Source organism: Tyto alba, unplaced genomic scaffold (assembly GCF_018691265.1).
Source record: "Tyto alba isolate M040663 unplaced genomic scaffold, T.alba_DEE_v4.0 Super-Scaffold_35, whole genome shotgun sequence".
In the NCBI taxonomy this organism is placed as follows: Eukaryota; Metazoa; Chordata; class Aves; order Strigiformes; family Tytonidae; genus Tyto; species Tyto alba.
In genome coordinates this window covers 440,752-460,689 of record NW_024881310.1, presented here as the reverse complement: position 1 = coordinate 460,689, position 19,938 = coordinate 440,752, and the positions used below count along the sequence as shown (strand labels likewise).

General features: G+C 39.0%; 1 pseudogene; it reads right to left on the bottom strand.

Moving 5' to 3' along the window:
- Nucleotides 1–374: 374 nt before the first annotated feature.
- LOC122154265 lies at nucleotides 375–18,979 on the bottom strand (annotated as a pseudogene).
- Between the last annotated feature and the right edge of the window lie 959 nt (nucleotides 18,980–19,938).

The window sequence follows — 19,938 nt, the reverse complement described above, 5'->3', positions numbered from 1 at the left end:
AGACCTGAAGGGAGCATTCAGGTGGGGTTTTTCTTGTTTGTTTGTCTGGGTTTTTCATGGGTTGTTTTGTTTTCTTTTGGTTTTTAAACTACAAAATTCACATGATGGGGGATGGTGGGAAGGCACAAGGGGAGACTGTAAGTTAAACTTAGTATTTAGAAACTGAATTACAGAATTAGCAATTACAACATCAGAACATATTGTTTATCTTGTTTATGGTTCTGCATTGATCAATGTCTACTCACCTATCTTCAAACTACTTTTCACGGAAAACAGTTTTAAATGACTAATAAACATTGTATATGTGCCTGCTAATCTCATCCTAAAGATTGTTTCTCAGGGGAAGGAAAACAACAAAAAAGGAGTATGGTAACTCACCTCTGTACTCCATACGGCCTTTCCAGAATAGGCTCCTTAAATGGGGGTGGAATATGGCCAAAATAATCTGGATAGGCCACTTCTGAATATTCAGGAATAGACTTTGTGGTTTTCACCATTTCAATATAAAGATCACAGTCATGAACTGGTGATACATCAGAAACTTCAAGCATGACTTGTTCCCCTGATGAACTAGATCTGGAATCCTCCTCCTCGGAATCCACTCCAGTGCAGCAGAGTTTTCCCAGCCAGACAGATGATCCTTCAAAGAGGCTACTTCCACAGGGTGAAACATGTTCACAAGGTTTACTACAAGCAAGTGTGGTAAGGCCCGTTTTGCTTTCCTTCTTTATTACACACCCAGTACCATAATACTGATCATTTTTCGCACTGTTCTGCAGACTGATTCTGTCCAATCCTTTCACAATTTCTTGGCTTAGACACTGGCAAGTTTCTTTGGAAGCAAGTTCTGTTGCAAATACCTTAATAAAACAGTCGGGATCCTAGAATATTATTTTGATTTTAGTTTAAAAGTATGATTTTGATTTAACATGAAGCTACAGTAGTTCTGAGAATATAAAGTACACTGAGGCCCTTAGGATTAAGCAACTAGTATGCTGTGTGCCTTGAACACTATGGACTCTGAATTAACACAATGGGTACTGGTTATGGATCTTGACTTGAAACAATAGGTACCAGAGGAAAACTGGTACCTATTGTTCAAGTTCCCTTGGTTCACCAAGGGAGAGGTGAACATTAACCAAAGATGGAGTGAGCATGCGCAGGGATGGAGTTCAATCAGCCGACACAGTGAGGAAGACTATCGACGACCACCAGAGGACCCCGTCCAGTATAACCACGCATGCGTTAGGGACATTTGCATATGATAATAATTCCCAGGAAATAACATGAATATGTTAATCACTGCCCTCCCCCCATTCTATTTAAATCAATCAGTAAAGATGACCAATGATCTCTGTAGAATAGGAAGAGAGGTAAGATGAGGTAACAGAAAGCCAATCATTATTAAGGTCAACTTAAACTTTATGAATTTTGTTGATCTTCTGTAACCATGACTCTGCTGAAAAAGTGTATAAATATGTTGTGCTTTGTACCTGTCGACGAACACGTCTTTGGCGGAGCTATCCCCCGTGTTCCCCAGCGCTGGAATAAAGAAGTGCCTGCTTATCTGCTGTGTGTAGGTAAATTCTTTCGGATTGCGACTGCTAACAGTTCCTTTGATCATTTTGCTCATGTAGACTACTGTCTTTAATAGTTTCTTTCTTTGGTAGTTCCAGAAAGGCTGGCCTTCTATTGGATTCCTCTGTCAATAAAGGATTGCTCTCCTTCAAAGCAACTCCTTTTGTTGACTTGTTTGTTTCAGCAGAGTGCTCTTCTCCTGCTGTAGGAACAACAATAGGTCCACTCAGATTTGCATCAGCTACAAAAGGCTTTGGTTCCTTGGAAACTAACTCACATTCCTTAAAAATAAAAGAGAAAAAAATATTAAAAAAAAAAATAAACAGTTCCTAAAGTTTCATTAATATTAGAAAACCTTCTATTGCATTGTTCCTGAGGTATGCTTCGCAATAATCCAAAATAAGCATAACTTAAAAGACAACAGTTATTATGTTTTAAACTTACATGAACATAGCAATGAAGTTTCAGCTTTTACAAGAAGATAGTGTCACAGCAATAAACAAGTAGTTATTAAGTAGCAAGCTATCAAGTCAATGCAATTCCCCAGGTACTTCAACCAACTGCTTTAAAGAGGTGCACAGCATTTAAGGAAATACCTACCATGATGAATTTTTGTCAGAAGTCTCACATCCTTTCCTACAATTTTACTTCCTGCTGTGTGCAATAATCAGACATTAGAAAACAGTTTTCCTTTATATCTGCCAACAGCCCCCTTTTCAGTCAACCCATAACATCTAACTGAATAACTCACTATATAGCACTCTCATGTAGCTCTAGAACTGCTGACTCTCACTTTTTGGCTAGAGGAACTAACTAACCCACTAACATCTCCCCCTCCCACCCCCTCACCCCCCCCCCCCCAAAAAAAAACAGACTATACCAGGGTCAATGCATCATGATGAGGGATGTGTGGGTAACACATACTTTACCTGAAAGTTTTCTAAAAGTTCCGGGAAAAATTGCTCATATATTTTCAGCTCTTCTATGGGTCTTCCCAATTCCTGTCTAGTTTCAGTTTATTAATATCAGTCTCAATATCATCATTCTGAAAGAGCACCAGAATAAATTAATCTTGCGTCCAGAATTAATGAACTTCTAAAATAATTACATTCACCTTTTAATTCTGATGCAGCCATTCCCTTAAAAGCTGAATATCACTATTTTAAAATTAGCTAAACTATCTCTTTCACCAGGAAGGTTTAAGCAGCTCAGTTTTACTAATATGCCAAAGCCCCCGTGTCAACAGAAGATTACAAACATCTAAATTTTCTTGCTTTCATACAAATATATTATGCACAGACATCAGACGACACTTCACATGAGATCTGTGCACAGTCCAACTATTGCAACCTGGAATGTGGAGATTTCATCTGACTGCAGTGACAAAAGCCTAACTGCTTCTATGGAAGATAATCCCTTCATCAGGGCTCATGAGATCCTTGAATAAAATTTGCCTGTCCATACAGTTCAATTAACTCCTGAATGTATGTTCCATAAAAATATAGAAAAAGGCTGTTCTGACCAAATGTTCTTTTTCATGTCCTGACTGGCAGCTGGAGAGCAGAACAAGACTTTCCCAAAGTGCTACAATACTGAGAGGTCTGATCTCTACCTCTACAGCTGGCTGAACTTCAAATTTACTGTGCTGAAACACTGGCCTAGTCAATCCCAGTCCAGAACGGCAGAGAAAGTTAAGAGCAGCTCCTACATACTGAGCAGCTCAGGTGGGAAGAATGGTCTAAGAGAAATACAAGTTAGGAACAGAACACTGCTAAGACTTTGCAGCTCTCTTCCACTGTACTCCAGACACATCAAGTGTGAAGCAAACAAGTTTTGATAAAAATCTGAACAACAAAGGCTGACATTTTCAAGCAGAACCCACCTTCAGTTTCAGCAGCTTCTTTAATTTTAGGAACTTCCCAGGAAACCTCTTCAAAGTCCTTTTACACTTAGAATATATATGGCTGTATACATGATTCAAGCAACTTAAAAACCCATTATGCCTGACTTCTGCCTGTCCATTTTATCTCATACCAACCTTAAAATGTTGGTCCTTACCATCATCATTTTCGGTTTCAACTTCTGGTTCTGTTTCAGTATCTTCATGATCATCACTTTCATCTACTGCATCATCCACTGTGATACAAAAAAGCTTTGTAAGGCAGATTACACATTTAATCCAAAACATTTAATCTATGACAGAGTTACAACACCGGTGGATAGGGAAGAGCAACAGATGTCATCTACCTGGACTTCTGCAAAGCTGCTGTACTGCATGACATCCTTGTCTCTAAATTGGAGAGGTGTGGATTTGATGGATAGACCACTCAGCCGATAAGGAATTGGCTGGGTGGTTGCACTCAAAGGGTTGTGGTCTATGGCGAGTAAAAAGCAGTGACGAGTGGCATTCCTCAGGGGGTGGTGTCAGGACCAGCACTGCTTAACATCTTTGTTGGGGACACGGACAGTGGGATCAAGTGCACCCTCAGCAAGTTTGCCTATGACACCAAGCTGGGCGGTGCTGTCGACACGCTGGAGGGCAGGGATGCCATCCAGAGGGACCTGGGCAGCCTTGAGAGGTGGGCCTGTGCAAACCTCATGAAGTTCAACAAGGTCAAGTGCAAGGTCCTGCACATGGGTCAAGGCAATCCCAACCACAGATACAGGCTGGGTGATGAGTGGATTGAGAGCAGCCCTGAGGAAAAGGACTCGGGGGTGTTGGTGGATGGAGAACTGACTGGGAGCCAACAACGTGCACTCACAGCCCAAAAAGCCAACCACGTCCTGGGCTGCGTGAAGAGAAGTGTGGTCGGCAGGTCGAGGGAGGGGATTCTGCCCCTCTATTCAACTCTCGTGAGACCCCACTGGGAGGGCTGTGTCCAGCTCTGGTGCCCGCAATAGAAGAAGGACATGGACCTGTTGGAGTGGGTCCAGAGAAGGGCCATGAGGATCATCAGGGGAATGGAGCACCTCCCCTACGAGGACAGGCTGAGAGAGTTGGAGTTGTTCAGCCGAGGGGAGAGAAGGTTCCAGGGGGACCTTACAGCGGCCTTCCAGCACTTAAAGGGGGCTACAGGAAAGATGGGGAGGGACAATTATCAGGGAGTGTAGTCAGAGGGTGAGGGGTAACAGTCTGAAACTGAAGGAAGGTAGATTTAGATTAGGTGGAAGGAAGAAATTCTTTCCTGTGAGCGTGGTGAGACACTGGAACAGGTTGCCTAAAGGGGCTGTGGCTGCCCCCTCCCTGGAAGTGTTCAAGGCCAGGTTGGACGGGGCTTTGGGCAATCTGGTCTAGTGGAAGGGGTCCCTGCCCATGGCAGGGGGGTTGGAACTAGGCGATCTTTAAGGTCCCCTCCAACCCAAACCATTTTATGACTCTCTGATACATAAACTCAAAAAAACTTTATGTTCTGGATTTACTTTCTTTTTTACTTACCACTTGAAAAAGCTGTGAAAACCAACTAGTAAACATTAATTACTAGTACAAGATCTACAAAATAAAATGCTTGTTTGACAATGTTGCAGACCCAGTTTATTACACTTCCATGAAGTTTTAAGTAAAATCAAAGATCTCTGGTTTAAACAAAACTAAAAAATACCCAACACCCTTCTGCCCCCAAAACCCCAGCAAGACAGCAGATGGCTATTAGAAATACTTTAGAATGTGTATGTGTCGAGAACATCTCAGCATGGCTTGAGGTCAGCACAAAAGGAGGTGGCTCTGACATGTTTTCCCAACACAAGTAGTAATGACCACATCCAACGAAACAACTGAGATCTCGGCAGCTTTTAGTCATGTCAGCTAGTGTTGCCCCTGTATCAGGGAACAGTGGGAGGAGACACCCTCTTCACCTTTTTTGTCTTGTTTAAGTGGGTGCGTAACAATCTAAGGAAAAAAAAAAATCAGGAACATATCACTGGAGATTCAATCGGTGCGGAAAATACTCAAGGAGAGTGGTCACTGCAACTGCTCAGCCTAGACAGGCTGGCAACTAAATTTCACCCCCCAAAGCATACAGCAACATGTTATTTTTTTAGACACGTGGAACCATTGGGACACTAAAGACTAGTTTCCACTTAATTTCTACTTACTTTGATGTATTTGGACTCCAGTTTATCTAGGACTTCTTCCCTTTTTAACCCAGAAAAAGAAGGGGAAGCAAACCAATTTACACATGACTAAGAAGAAGTGGGCTAACTCCTTAATATGTGGAAGTGAGCATTAGCTGGTTATTCTGGCAGGTGTTCTGCTCACTAGTGGCAAATTTGATCTTTTTTCTAGAGCTCTCATGTGGTTTGAGTGCTGAGGTTTTTTTGTTATGCTTTCTGAAAGGTTTTCCATGCAGAAAACTTTCCGAATGCCAGTAAACAGCTCACTCAGAGGCCTACAAATTATACTGATCTTCTAGTGTATTCAGAATGATTACGTCTTGATTTTACAATACTAACTACACAAGAGTATACTTTTAATAAACTCAGATCTGTACCCACCCCAACATTCTACGTGTCTTTTAATACAGAAGTTTTTCCTGAAAAATAAAATCCTATGTATTCTATGCCCCTAGGTTTTTCATTTCTTTTTAAAATAGATAACAAATCTATTAAAAATAACCAACCACTATTGGTAGCCTACTTCAACAGAATACAAGGTTTCTGGTAGTAGTAAGTAGAGGTTTAATTTCTGTGGATTTTGGAACCCATTTCTTTGAAATGTCGAAAACACACTTGGAAGACAAAACATAAACAAACTCTGACCTCCTGCAGTTTGAGTGTGATCCATCTGAACCCCAATCAGATAGAGGTCTTCTTTCACGCAATGACCACATTTTATTTCAGGAGGTACTGTGAATAAGAAGATACTAAAAAGTCTGACTTTGCCTCTTCATTTTAAAGTAACTTCCTGACAGCAACTTCATCAGTTGCTTACTCAGGTACCAAGATATTTCACCATATATGAAAATGCATTCAATATTATCCAGAACTAATGAAGAGTGTTCACAATGGGATGAATCTATTTCCAACAAAGCACCATACAAATGCTCTGCAGACAACTGTTGCCTCATTGACTGCAAGAGTCCAAGAAAGCAGCTCTACCTTTCTCATCATGCAAATGAAGGACTAACCACAATAATTTAAAAAACAGTGCTTCAAATGGCATGTTAATCTAGATTCACTACATCCGGTTTTCCGAGTAACAGAAAGAAATCAAGGAAGATACACTCCTGTAAAACAGGGTGTACACTAGATTACATTTCACATAGGAGAATGCAAGTTAAAAAGAGAGCCCATTGTGCTGGGTTTGAGTGAGTGGGGAGGTTTTTGGTAGCAGGGGAGGGGGTGATAGGGGTGGCCCCCTGTGAGAAGCTTCTCGAGGCTCCCCCAGCTCCAAGTCAGCTCCACCTCTGCACCAAAACTGAGCCCATCAGCTGCGCCTCCGCGATAACCTATTTAAGAGGGGACGTGGTGAGGGGCAGTTGCTGCAGCTGCATGAACACCAAGGTCAGTGGAGGAACGGAGGAAGAAAGGAGGGGGGAGGTGTGCCGGAGCAGAGACCCTCCTGTATCCTGTGGGGAGATGGCAGGGCGGCCCCCCCTGGCACCCATGGAGATCTACGGTGGAGCAGACACTGATTTATGGCCTGTGAGGGACATCATACAGCCGACTAAGGTGGCTGCACCCGAAATCAGCTGGGACTATATGGGAAGAAGCAGCCCCTTCTGTTGTAGCTCAGTGCTGGGAGGATTGCAGCACGCAGGGGTGTCCCACGCTGGAGCAGCTTGGGAAGGGCTGCAGCCATGGGAGGGACTCCAGTTGGAGAAAGTTGGTGTCCAACGCCAGAGCAGTTTGGGGAACAATGTGGCCCGTGGGAGGGACTCACGTCAGAGAGAGTTTGTGGAGGACTGTGTCCTGTGAGAGGGGGACCACGATGGAGCAGGGGGAGAAGTTTCAGAAGTTCCTTCCACCCCCTCCCGCCCTGAAGTTGGAAGAAGCGGCAGCACTGACTGCACCCCCAGTTCCCTGCCCCTGGGGTAAGGAGGTAGGGATATCAGGAGTAAATCTGGGCCCAGGAAAAAGGGAGGGCTGGGGGGAAGGTGTTCTCAAGATGCAGTAATGCTTCTCACTGTCCTTCTCTGTCTAAGTGTTGTTGTTAGTAACTGCATTAAATCTACGTTCCTTTTTTTTTTTTTTTTTAACACCTAACGAGTCTGCCTTTTGCCCGTGACCATAGTGGGTGATTTATCCCACCCTGTCTTACCTCGAACCCCAAGCCTGGCTTATTTTCTCCTTCTCAGAGCTGTGGGGCAGGGGGGGAATGAGCGGCTGGGTGGTGCTCAGTTGCCCTCCGAGCCCAAACCACAACACCCATTTAAGTTTGTGGACTAATATGTGTAGCCTATGATTTACAGTCCAGGGTTTGATGAACATGACATTTTAGTTCCCATTTTAATTTTTTATTTTATATATCAGAACCATAAAATATGTGTAGACAAAATTTTAATCAGTTAAAGCTTAACATTAGAAACTGGTGCTCTACACTAACAGCCACAGGCCCTTTTCTAGCTGAGAAGAATATCAGAATCCAGGTTTAGTGGAGAACACAAAATAACTGCAGTTGATTCCACCTTACTTAAAGCTATGCTACATACTCAAAGATAAAATACTACAAAATGAACATACCATCAGGAGGCAAATTGTACAGCTGAGCCACAGGACCACTGGCAGGAATAACTGGGAGTTGGAAATGGAAAGCACTTCTAACAGTTGGTAAAGGAAGACGATTTTTAGGAAAACATTTTCTCATTATTAGGCTGGCCGTGTTGATGAGAGGATCAAAAGTTCTTACTGCAAGGCACTCCTATTAACAGGGAAATAATGAAAGCATGATAAAAATTTATATAACACACACACACTGTGCAGATACAAAATTTGAAACAAACTTCTTACTGCTGTCATCCATACAGTTTTGCAGCAACTATCACTCAAATTTGAGAAACTCAGGGTACCTCTACCCCCACTACTGGCTAATCAGTATGACAACTGGACTTGATACACCAGAGATTAGTGTTTTTATGAAAAGATTTACTCATATGAAAGTGTAGGAATTTACAATGTCAAAACCCCTCAGGACTGAATAAAACCTCTCAAAATAAATGCACAAGACCTTCTGTTTTAAAGACACACCATTTCAAGATTTAATTTCTTTCCCCAACATTAAAGTTTAACTGCTCATTTACAGAACAGAATATTAAATATTTCTGAATTATTGTTCTTTCCCTCAATCTGCCAAAGAGAAATCCCAACATTAGTAATTACACAAATCTGTAAGACCAAGGTATCACACTGATCAAAACATGAGAAAACTCAGCACCCTGTAATAACTGATACAGAAGTTTCCTGTAATTTGTCTGAAATGGCTTTCTGCAAATCTAATCATGCCTCGGTTCTTATCCAACTCCACTAAAACTACTAGGAATGCTGCAGGTTTTATACAACTGTCCGGAGAGAACGAGTTTTTAACTCCTTGTCAGTTCCAATCCTGGTGCAAATTCTGCTGAGATCACATTTGTCAGGATCCGCTGCTGCCAGACAAGATAGCCAACGTCTGGGGACAGACGATCGTTTCATTACCCTTGGTTCCACCGCTTCATGAGCATCACTGACAGACTCGTCACTAGGACCCAAAACCTAATTATTCAGAAAGGTACCTGAAGAAACCCTGCATTTCTCCCTGCCATCCAACAGCTATTTTCAGATGTACGTATAAAGAAGATGTGCAGGAGTTATGCTAGAGATGACCGTTACTGAAGGGCTGAGGTGAGCGCCTGTAAAAGGCTCTTTCTCCACCCTGGATCAAGCCCAGTTCTGCAGAAGCAGCACAGCCTTTCTGGTGTGCAACTGAAGAGACGGTAACTTATTATTAAACGTATATGTACATACCACACAAATATTAAAGCACCAAAGACTCCAGATAAAACTACCCTTATTTCTAAATTTCCTAGCCTTGATTTTGTTTTAGCCACAGACTTAGTATTATCTCTACTCTGTGTGTGTACACACACACACATATACATCTCAACTAGACAAACAGTTTCTTGTAGTCAAACACTTACCTGATTTTAGCAATGCAGCAAGTGTGTCTAAAGCAACCCTGTCAACATAACAAGAAAAGTCAAACAACATTGTAAAGCTACATAAAATATTTACGGCTAACAGACATGTTTAACATCTACCCTCACATCCTTCTGGTTGCACTGTATCACAGACTTTGCTCTTAAAATTTGGTTTTAATAAAATATCATGCATCTCTGATATATCTAATGTATCTCAGATATATCTGAAGTCTGATGACGAAATCTAAAAATATCATTGCAATGGCTAAAAAAACTTTCCGCCTTTGCAAAAAAACACCAAAAGTAACAACATAATGTTTATGAACCATAATCAATGGATGAGATCCATTTGAAAGTCATGTTTTTATGTTAGCAGCAGAACAAGTACTCCCACACAGGAAAGGACATAATTTTAAAAAAATTAGGTCAAAACTGGCAGTGTATAAATAGATTGAGAAGTAATGCTCATCAATCTGTACTACAATACAATGTGTAAAATTTTGCTTGTACACAAAGATCTTGTCTCAGTTAACTCAAGATGTACAACTAGAAGATGTATATACTTCTTTTTATCCTCTTTGTAAAGGTATACTTCATGTATCTGATCTTAGACCATAAACAAGGATATCACGATTACTTACATCATGGAACAGTAAGTTAATATGTCCAATTTTACCTGGGGCTTAAAGGGGAAGGGCATTTTGTTCAAAGATACTCCAGTGCCCACAGATAACAGATTTAGATAACATAACACTATTTTTTTGCACTGAATTCAGAATATGAACAACATAAGATTATTACTTTGCTATCCAGATGAAAAGTCCAGTTTTCCACAGGTATGTACTTCAAAAGAGGTGCTAATGTATAAAGAAGGGGCTACCTCCAGTTAGACCTATTTATCTATTTTTACCCTAAGTTCACTTAAAAAAAAAAAAAAACAAACAAAACAAAACAAAAAAAACCAACAACAATAAAAACACAGAGGGAAGCAAAAAAAAATTTTAAGTCATCACTTTAAGGTATGCAGTGAATTTATTTCTTTTTCTAACACACAATAGCCTACTGCACAGATATTGCTGGTGCTTGCTACTCTATGTTTTACGATTTTGCTCTGAGAGTCTATAATTGCTTTGAAATAAAACAGAAAGAAAATTCTATTACAAAATAAAACAGATAGTGTCGCTCTAAAAACTCAATGAAGATATGGGAGCCAATTCAACTAATTGAAAAATGACGGGATTATCTTCATCTGTTTGTCCTGATTTGAGGATAACTATTGTAGTTTCCATGCAGGAATCTTAGAGACAAAAAGTAATATTTATATTCTTCTACCAGTACTGTGAATAGACATTCAAATATTTTCTGTTACCTTACTGGGGAAAATTAAACTGTCAGATTTGTGGTTCTGCTTGCCACCTCCTTCCACTCTGGCTTTCAAATATGAGTTACAATTAATTTCTCTAATATTATTTTCCATTTACAAGTAAGTTTTGAAATGTATCTAAGGTTTTTCTATATACTATATTAAAGAGACCTTACTTACTTCAGAAGGCTAGTGTTCTTTTTACTAAAAGGGCCAATGAACTTAAACGTCAGTTCTACTACTCCATTCTTTCCCAAGGACACTGCATTAACAGCTGCAAGAGTTAAAAACAATCCATTTTAAGATAGTAAGGAAGGCAAAAGAAAAAAATAAACTAAAATCTACGCAAGTTCATTTTGAAGTACAAAAAATGACAGATATGTTTGTGCTTTAAGACATACAATGACAAGCAAATAGTCTCTGTGCATAATTAGTGTGATAATCCAATCCTGATAAAATTTGAAAGAGAAGAAAAACATTATTACTTTACAAATAAAATCATATACTACTTCCAATGCATGCTTCTGCTCTCTTTTCTTCCAAAAAATTTCTTCCAATTTTCTTCCAAAAAAAAAAAATCTCTGTTTGTCAAGACAGCAGGGTTTCTAAAATGTCAAATCTGACAAGTTTTATGACTTGTTATTATCCTTCAGTATCAGAATAGACAGGTACGTCCACCAGGATTTGAAAGCCAAGCATTCACTGTAAAATTTGGAAATGCCAACCGATCCAAGCTTTCCTGAGCTACATGTTAGGCATGTATGTTCTCAGAAACAAACAAACAAAAAAATCTATTTGAAAGGGAACAAAATAAATTACGTTAAGACCTACATTCTGCTCACTCAGTGCATACATGGCTGAAGCCCAATGCCCACTGAAAATACAAACTGCTGAAACAGGCACAGAAATTCAATTCCCAAGCAAGTCTAGCAATATGCACTCCTAATGAAGCAGGAAGAGAGCAACTAAAAATTGACTTCAGCATAATGAATGCTGCGATTAGTGTAGAATTTAGTACTTGAACCCAAGTTGCAATTTCATCATCATGAGCAGCAACATTACACCACTGGAATCTAAGAAAAGTTAGGACTCTATCCTGGTGGCAACTGTACGCAATGCTTAACCAGTACTACTTATCGGAATGTAATAAACTGCTACTTTTTCTGTTTATAAGGAGTGGGAAATACAAGATAGAACTGGTCTACGCAGAATCCAAATTAGACACTCCGTTCAATTTCCCATTTTCAGGATAAAGCAACTTTTCACCTAAGCTGTGTAACTATCTGTATTCAACGCTCCCATTTAGAAGCATTTTACCTCATTATCAGAAGTGCAAGAGAAATAAAGTTTCCACATTTTAAAAGAATTGGGACTTTATGAATTATAGGTGCTCATCTGAATGTCCTGAAAACATAAACTTACAGATCATCCTATGGATTCTCTTGGAGGAATGTGATTAAGTTCTCAATTTCTCATATTTATTTAAGAGGTTTAATGGCCACTTTGAGTTCAAAGGAAAAACTTAAGAGCATCTAAGCAACAGCAGAGATACAGCAAGAAACACACTACTTTCCTCAACTTCCTACTGCCTGCCCAGACAATGAATTCGGCTCTTGTGGAAGAGTATTAGCCCAATAGTAGGGCACTTCAACACAATGAATAAGGGAAAGGTTAAATAATTAAAATATGTCCTGTGTGAACCAAGTTTTACATTAGTGATCTACAATGAAATAAAATAGTAAAAAGAAAAATAAGTGAGCGTGTATAATAAAAAGAATAATTATTTAATTTGAAGTGCTTTCGCAAGCATAATGTTAGTATTTCTGGTTTAAATCTTAAAGGATCAGCATTTATGAAAGTTAGATGACTCAGTTTCACACATCCAATAGCACTGGTTAAAACCCCCGGCAGTGTTTGTATATATATATATATAAACACACAAACTGAATAAAAATCGAAGACACACGAGATGTACAAGCACGCTTCACAGCTTTTATTAGAATTCAAGCAATTTGAATTCTCAGATAAAAATAATTATTTTAAACATCTAACATTGAACAAGCATGTAGATCGGATGTTTCAACTGTATCTAGGTAAAAACTTTTGTATCACATGGGAAAAAAAATAACTATCAGCAGTACTTACAGTTGGTTGAGTAAACTCTTAATACTTGAAGACATGGCAATATTAGCCTGTGGTTTTGCAAATTCTGCTTCACTAAATTCAATGATATGTTTAGGGCACCATTAATTCTTGCTTTCATGCCAATCTTTGTGTCTGACGTCAAAGAAATACAAGATTATTCACACTAATTTTGAAGTTGTTATCAAAAAAAAAAGTTAAACGAACTGTGAATTTCTTCTGCTGTCAACTCTGCTAACCTATTTTTCATCATTCTTTCCTCCCCTCTATTTTACTCATCTTTGTGTTCTCCTTTACCAATTCTGAATACATGCACGCTTACACAATAATAGAAAGAAAATTTTTTTGAAGTTACAATCATAAAACTACAAAGTATTAAGCCATATTATGTACGTATATCATTATCACCTTTTGGACCAATTTTTGCAAGAAGAGTATGAAGAAGCACCATTAATTCTCCAGTTGGTGGAGAGTCTTTGCTGGCAGTCAAAAGCAACTGCAATAAGATCTGTGTCCCTCCTTTAGTGACTAAGACGCCTGCCCTCCGACCGCCACCTAGGAATTAAAACTCAACTGATATCTCCGAAGCCAAAGAACAATTAAGAACCTAAGCTACAGTTATCATAAGGAAAGTCTTTAGAACAGAAATATTTTCCTCATATGTGACTGCACTATGAAAGAACCTGCTGGCCTTATACTTACAGCAACGTAAATTATTTGTGTATGATTATTTGAAAGGTGGCTTCAGTCTTTGTGTTCTTTTTATTCTGCATACAAATCACTGTTAGCAAACATTCGAAACAACCCCAAAAAATTACTAAAAAAACACAACCCTGCCTCCCAAAGGAAAAACACAACTTCTGCAGAAGAATACAGGAATATAATCACAAATTGCAAACTGCTCCTTAATGAAAACTTACCAACTGACACAATCTCAATGAGGATATTCGATATATTTCAAATACTTTGAGGATCTTTTGTATTCTGCAATGTAAAATAGAGGGATTTCTTTACTTAATGTAGAAGTCTAATACAGTGGTTTAAATACTTACAAGCTCAGAGAAACTGCCACCACTAAATCAAACAGAATTTAAGATGTAACCACCCAGCTAATCATCTACTATGCAGCCTGAATTAACCAAAAAAAAACAATTAAAATTTAGTTTGCAATATGGCATATTAATTAGAACTGATAGTTGACAAATAATTTCTTACAATATTTAAAAATAAGGGAGAGAAATTCTTAACTAGACCATATCTAATCATCACAGTCCTACACAAGTGTTGGAGACTAGATAGGATAACAACGTATTTGTAGTAATACAAAGCCCAGTGATAAAATGAAAACTTGCTACGTACCCATAACCACACAGATCGGAAGGTTTTACCTCTAGGGCTGACAGGATAACTTCTATTCCAGTGGAGCCCTTAGAAGTCATCTCCTTCTTGTTTTTTTCTGCCAGTCAGAAAAAGACCATTTTTCTTTTAATATACTAGCTTGTGGGCAAAATGCCCTGTGATCACATACAGATTGATCAGAAAATCTACACTACACTGTAAATAATAAAATCTATTAAAAACTGCATATATGTAGATAATACTAACTAAAATAAATCAAAGAATTAAGTGACTTTAAATCTCATTTTTGCTTTCACTTGTTCAACAACCTTGTCCTAGAAAAAAACACTCTAAGGGTAAAATCTGTAAGAAAGCTCTCTTCCAGATACTTCTACTTCTCATATATATATACACATGTATACGGTGAATTATCACTTAAATTATAGCTGTTTGACAATACAAAATGCACTCAGTGTAACCAATACTATATCAGACAACATTAAACATGGCCTTAAACAGGTGCTTTAAACAATCAGTGACAAAAACAGACGGCTAATCAAGTCCACCGAACAGAAACAACAATTAAAGTCCACCTCGGAAGAAATACGAGAAGGATGGCTCATCAAAAGAAAAACTACTAAAACCATAAAACTGAGATATTTACCTTGACTCTGAACCAGATGAAGGATCTCTGAGGTAACATATCTGGCATTGTCTGCTTCTCCTAATACAGAATCCAAATTGATCTTCTCCAGCTGTGACAGCAGAGACATAGTCTGAGAACTGGTAGAAACACTACAAGAAAGAATTTTTACATTCATTTTTCCACCTCGATCAGAGGAAAAAAACACTAACGACAGAAATCCCACGTCAGAATAAGGGGAGTTGCTAATTCACCTTCATACTTTATCTCAACTGGAGAACAGTCTTAATTCTCTTTAATTCTGGCAAATTTACAGATTTTACAAAGCCTGCATTGCAGCAGACTAACTATGTATAACTATGTATAACAGCATCTCCAAGAGCAACAGTGAACAGGGAAATTAGTTGCAGCAAATAAAATCCAGATGTAGGTACAACTGTTGTTAGTTCTTCTGATCCTTAGAAGGATCCTTCTGTGCAAAGAAAAGAAGACGGCTGATCTACAGCTACTTAGTTTCTGCTCCCCGACTCCCACAGACAGACACAACCACTATGTTTGTCATCTCTGTCTTTCACTACTTAACCCAGATCTCATGTGTTCTGAAGACAACCGATAATTATTATACTGGGGTGGATTTAGACTTTTTTTAGCATCCTCAGGTGAAGTTTACCAGGCTTGTTTGATCCCCTACACTGCATGTCTCCATGGGCAGGAAACCCTTTCTCCAGCCCATGACCAAAGGCCACAGCTCCAAATGCCCCTCACAACACCATCTTACTTGCAAAAAAGAAGCAGGAACAAGCCTGACACCACCTCAGCTGCTGCCAAAGCACACAGTGTGGCTCTAGCTACCCAGACAGCTTTGTGGATTTCCTCTTTCTCTGGTTAGGAAAGCTTTGAGTAGATATAGAGGAAGCACCTGCCCCGACAGTGAGGAACAGAGGACTTCAGGGGTTCATGTTTAAAAGAGAACTCCCTCAACAAGAAAACATCTTCTCAGAGAAAGTCCCCTTGCTGCAGGGACGTTTCTCCCAGTCTCACCAACTCCCCAGAAGTTTAATCATTATTACTCTTATTACGATGAAGTGCTAGATTCACAACTCTCCAGGAGTCCCTGTACAGTACTTTGCTATGCAAATGCTAAAACACATCATTACACCTTCCTAAGTGTTTCTTCACAATGAGAAAGAGAACTCTGACGGCTGTCATGGCAGCTTATAAAAATTTAGTTATCTTAGGATGGTTTTCAGCTATTCATCTTGCAAGAAGCCTCCCAAAAGCTAATAGTCAAATGAAGGAAGTAATCAGAAACCTTCAGTTCACCAGCTGTACCTACTTCCCCTGAAGCTGCTGTTTGCACTCAGCCAGCGCGCTGCCATAGCAGGGAGCGTCTTCTTCCCTCGCAGCAAACAGGCCTGCTGTGTTTCAGCATGTTACAGGGAGCTTTTTGAAAAATATTTTGAAGTAGGCAGGCTTCTCATGAGTCTGGTTTTGTTTTATTCCAATGCAAACCAATTCCAAATTTTTTTCTCAACCACCTGCAGTTATCACGTAATCTTTAGAGAGCTGATACTTCTGATTATTGTACAGAGATAGCCGTGAACTAAAGTCACCATAATTTATTCATTACTTTGGGAACCACAGTTTTGAATTGCAGGGATGGAAGCTTTCCTTTTAACTCAAGAACTAAAGAAGAATAAACGGCACTTAAGTAGACACTTTGTAGAAATCTAATATTCTTTGTGATAGTATACTTCATGTATTATAATTAGTAGTATTTCCAATAATACCCACTGTTGATGGAGAGTTTGAGTTTGCTTATCATATCGCCTAAGGAACTAATACACCATAAATAGAAAACATAATAGTTTCTTTACTATTTCTTTTGATCCATCTCTTACACAAACAGGAGCAACCAGTCCCTGATATCTAGCTGTTCCACTGTTAAAGTCCGCAAAAGCAAAGACGATCCTACATGCAATGGTTTAAACTAAAATTTGTAATTCCATCCCAACACAGAAAATTAATCCACAGTAGAGCATGTCCTTCATGCAAATTCATCCACCCATTTAGAAGATAATTGGTATTTCAGAGAACTAAGGCTGAAGCAAAAATTCCCTATTTTCCCATCTACAGAATTTTTTTTTTTTTTTTTTATGATTAGATGGTCTGTTTTAATGAGGTGCTTTAACCTGTCATAGCTTAGGAAAAGAGTAAGACTGAAATCCTTTCCTGACACTTAAGAGATATTTTGTCTTCCATAGATAATCTCATAACTTTTTCAAATATTTGCTAAAACAAGTCATCATGAAAATAACAAACACAACTTTTCAATTCTTGAAACCTTCTGTAATCCCACTCTTGTTTGTCCTAACTGTTCAAGGTTTGTATACATCTTAGGACAAACATCGTGGCTTCCTATACAGTATTATAAACTTGTCCTTTAATTCATTCAATATAAATCATTTTATGTTTTGCCCATATTTGCTTGAAAATATTAAATTAGTCGATAACTGTTACAATGAAATGTAAGGTATATTTTATATTTTAACATGTCTAATACTAACTGAAAATTGTAAATTTAAAGAGTCATTTATTAAATATGAAGCTACTTTATGCTAATCAATATTGACTCCCTTGGTGTATCAGGACACACATTCTTACTAGGGGCTCATAATGCATATTTGATTTATCTTATTAATAAGATAAAGTCTGCTTTTTCACAAATCTCAAATAGCTTGATGTTGAGAAGTCACTATGGTTTTAAATTCACCTTTTTTCAGATCACGCTTTTGTTTTGTTCATATTGGAAACCTGATTCTTCAAATCACCATCTCCGATAACCTGGAGGATACCAAACAACTAGAAATTACCAACATCTTTTTTTCTTTAACGATGAAATGCTACTGTGATATTGGACGTCTCTACACTAGAAATGTTAAATAAGTTAATTTGCATTGATTGCATTTCCCCACATTGTCACAAGCTCTTCTCTCTTCAATCTATCTGATACAGCTTTTAAAACAAACTATTGCAATGGAACTATGGAGTATGAATCTGCATTATAATTCAGTCCTATGAAGTTCAGAGATAATCTGATCATAATGGAACAGAGATTTGTATCAGTTACTTAACAGGCAGTATTTTCATATCCGTGACAGAATTCTATCACACAAAGCCTTTGCTGAAGCCAATGAGCCCACCCTCCCCAGCAACTCCCATGGTAGCAGATAAACAAACCACAGGGCAGGGCAGGTCCCACAAGCAATCTGAACAGACAGAGGGCAGGTCTCAACCCCCAGGGGCAACGTTTCCTGAGGGGGGGGCCCTCTGGTTTCCTTAGATCACATTAACTGAACCTCAGTACTTCCATTTGAGATCTAGGATGAATGACAAATACTCCCACTGTGGAAAAAAAAAAAACAAAACAAAACAGAACACCAGTGTCCTCAAAGGGCACAGTGGTTAGTTTTAAGGTAGAAGACAGAGTAAAGGAGAAAAGGATGTTCAAAGACTGAGATGGTGAGCATGAAGAAGATAAAGCACTTGTTCTCCTGGCAAATGCAGGCAAGAAATCCAGTGAGGCACACACAGCCCCCTCACAAAGAGAAATTCGTAAGACTTCTCAAAAATCCTTGTTGTTCAGCGCATAATTGGGTTTTTATTACTGGTAAATTACACTCTGCAATCGCTAAAAGCCTAAAGCAGATGAAGTATGAAGCAAGGGCATTTCCAGACTGACCTGAAAGCAGAATCTTTTCCCAGCAGCCAGGAAGCAAATGCTCAGCTTTTCACAAGGATTCCAGATTGACTCGAGTTAATAGGTGTCCTAGATTTGCCCAAGCACCCTTCAGGTGTAAACTACCTTGACTTCCTTTAAAGAAAATCAATAGTTACGAGAGAATAACTGTGTCCCCCACAATGCAGACAATCTCACAAATTAAAGAGTCAGGATTATTCGAACCTGGTCGCAGGTCTTACTGAGCAGGAAATATTAGATTCTTGAATTCAAGTAGCCAAGCGCTGTTTTGCTTGCAGCGCTGACCCCCTGTCAGACAGATGATGAACAGTCTGCCAGTGCCAATAGTGCCTACATATCACAGTGCACTGAACTGCTGTACGAGTGGAGCCAGCTGCAGAGCTGAACTATCTGGAACTGCAAGGTCTTAATTTGTTCTGCTCTAAATGTCCCACAAAGCATTTCAGTAAGTGCTAATGAGCAAATGCTTGAGATCAAGGGGGAAAGACAAGAAGATAAGAAAAAGCACAAGAACCTCTGCAAAAAAACAAACAAACAAAAAAAAAAAAAACAAAAAAACCCCACAAACAGTGTGAAGGAGCAGGGAGAAAAAGGATAGAAATGTATATATCAGCAATCCAGAGAGTTGTGGTGGAACAGTTATGCATACGAAAGTACCAAAATCTCTCTTTAAAATTTTTCTAGGTGATGCAAAAAAGCCACTTCCAAACTATTTAAAAAACTTTTATTATTATGCTTATTTTGAATAAAGGGTTGATAAGGTAAAGGCAGAAGGTGCATGAGTCCCAATTTAAACATACTTTTAAAACACATTTAATGCCACTTCCCTGCCAGTGGTAGCAGAGCAGTGGGTAAATTAGCATCAGATCATCTGCATTTAAAAGACCACCACCACCAATTTTACCAAAAAAAACCCAAAACAAACAAAAACCCACCCCCCCTCCAAAAAAAAAAAGAAAAAAAAATGGCCTTAAGTTGGAGGGGAACAGAGCAGAGCAGGGAG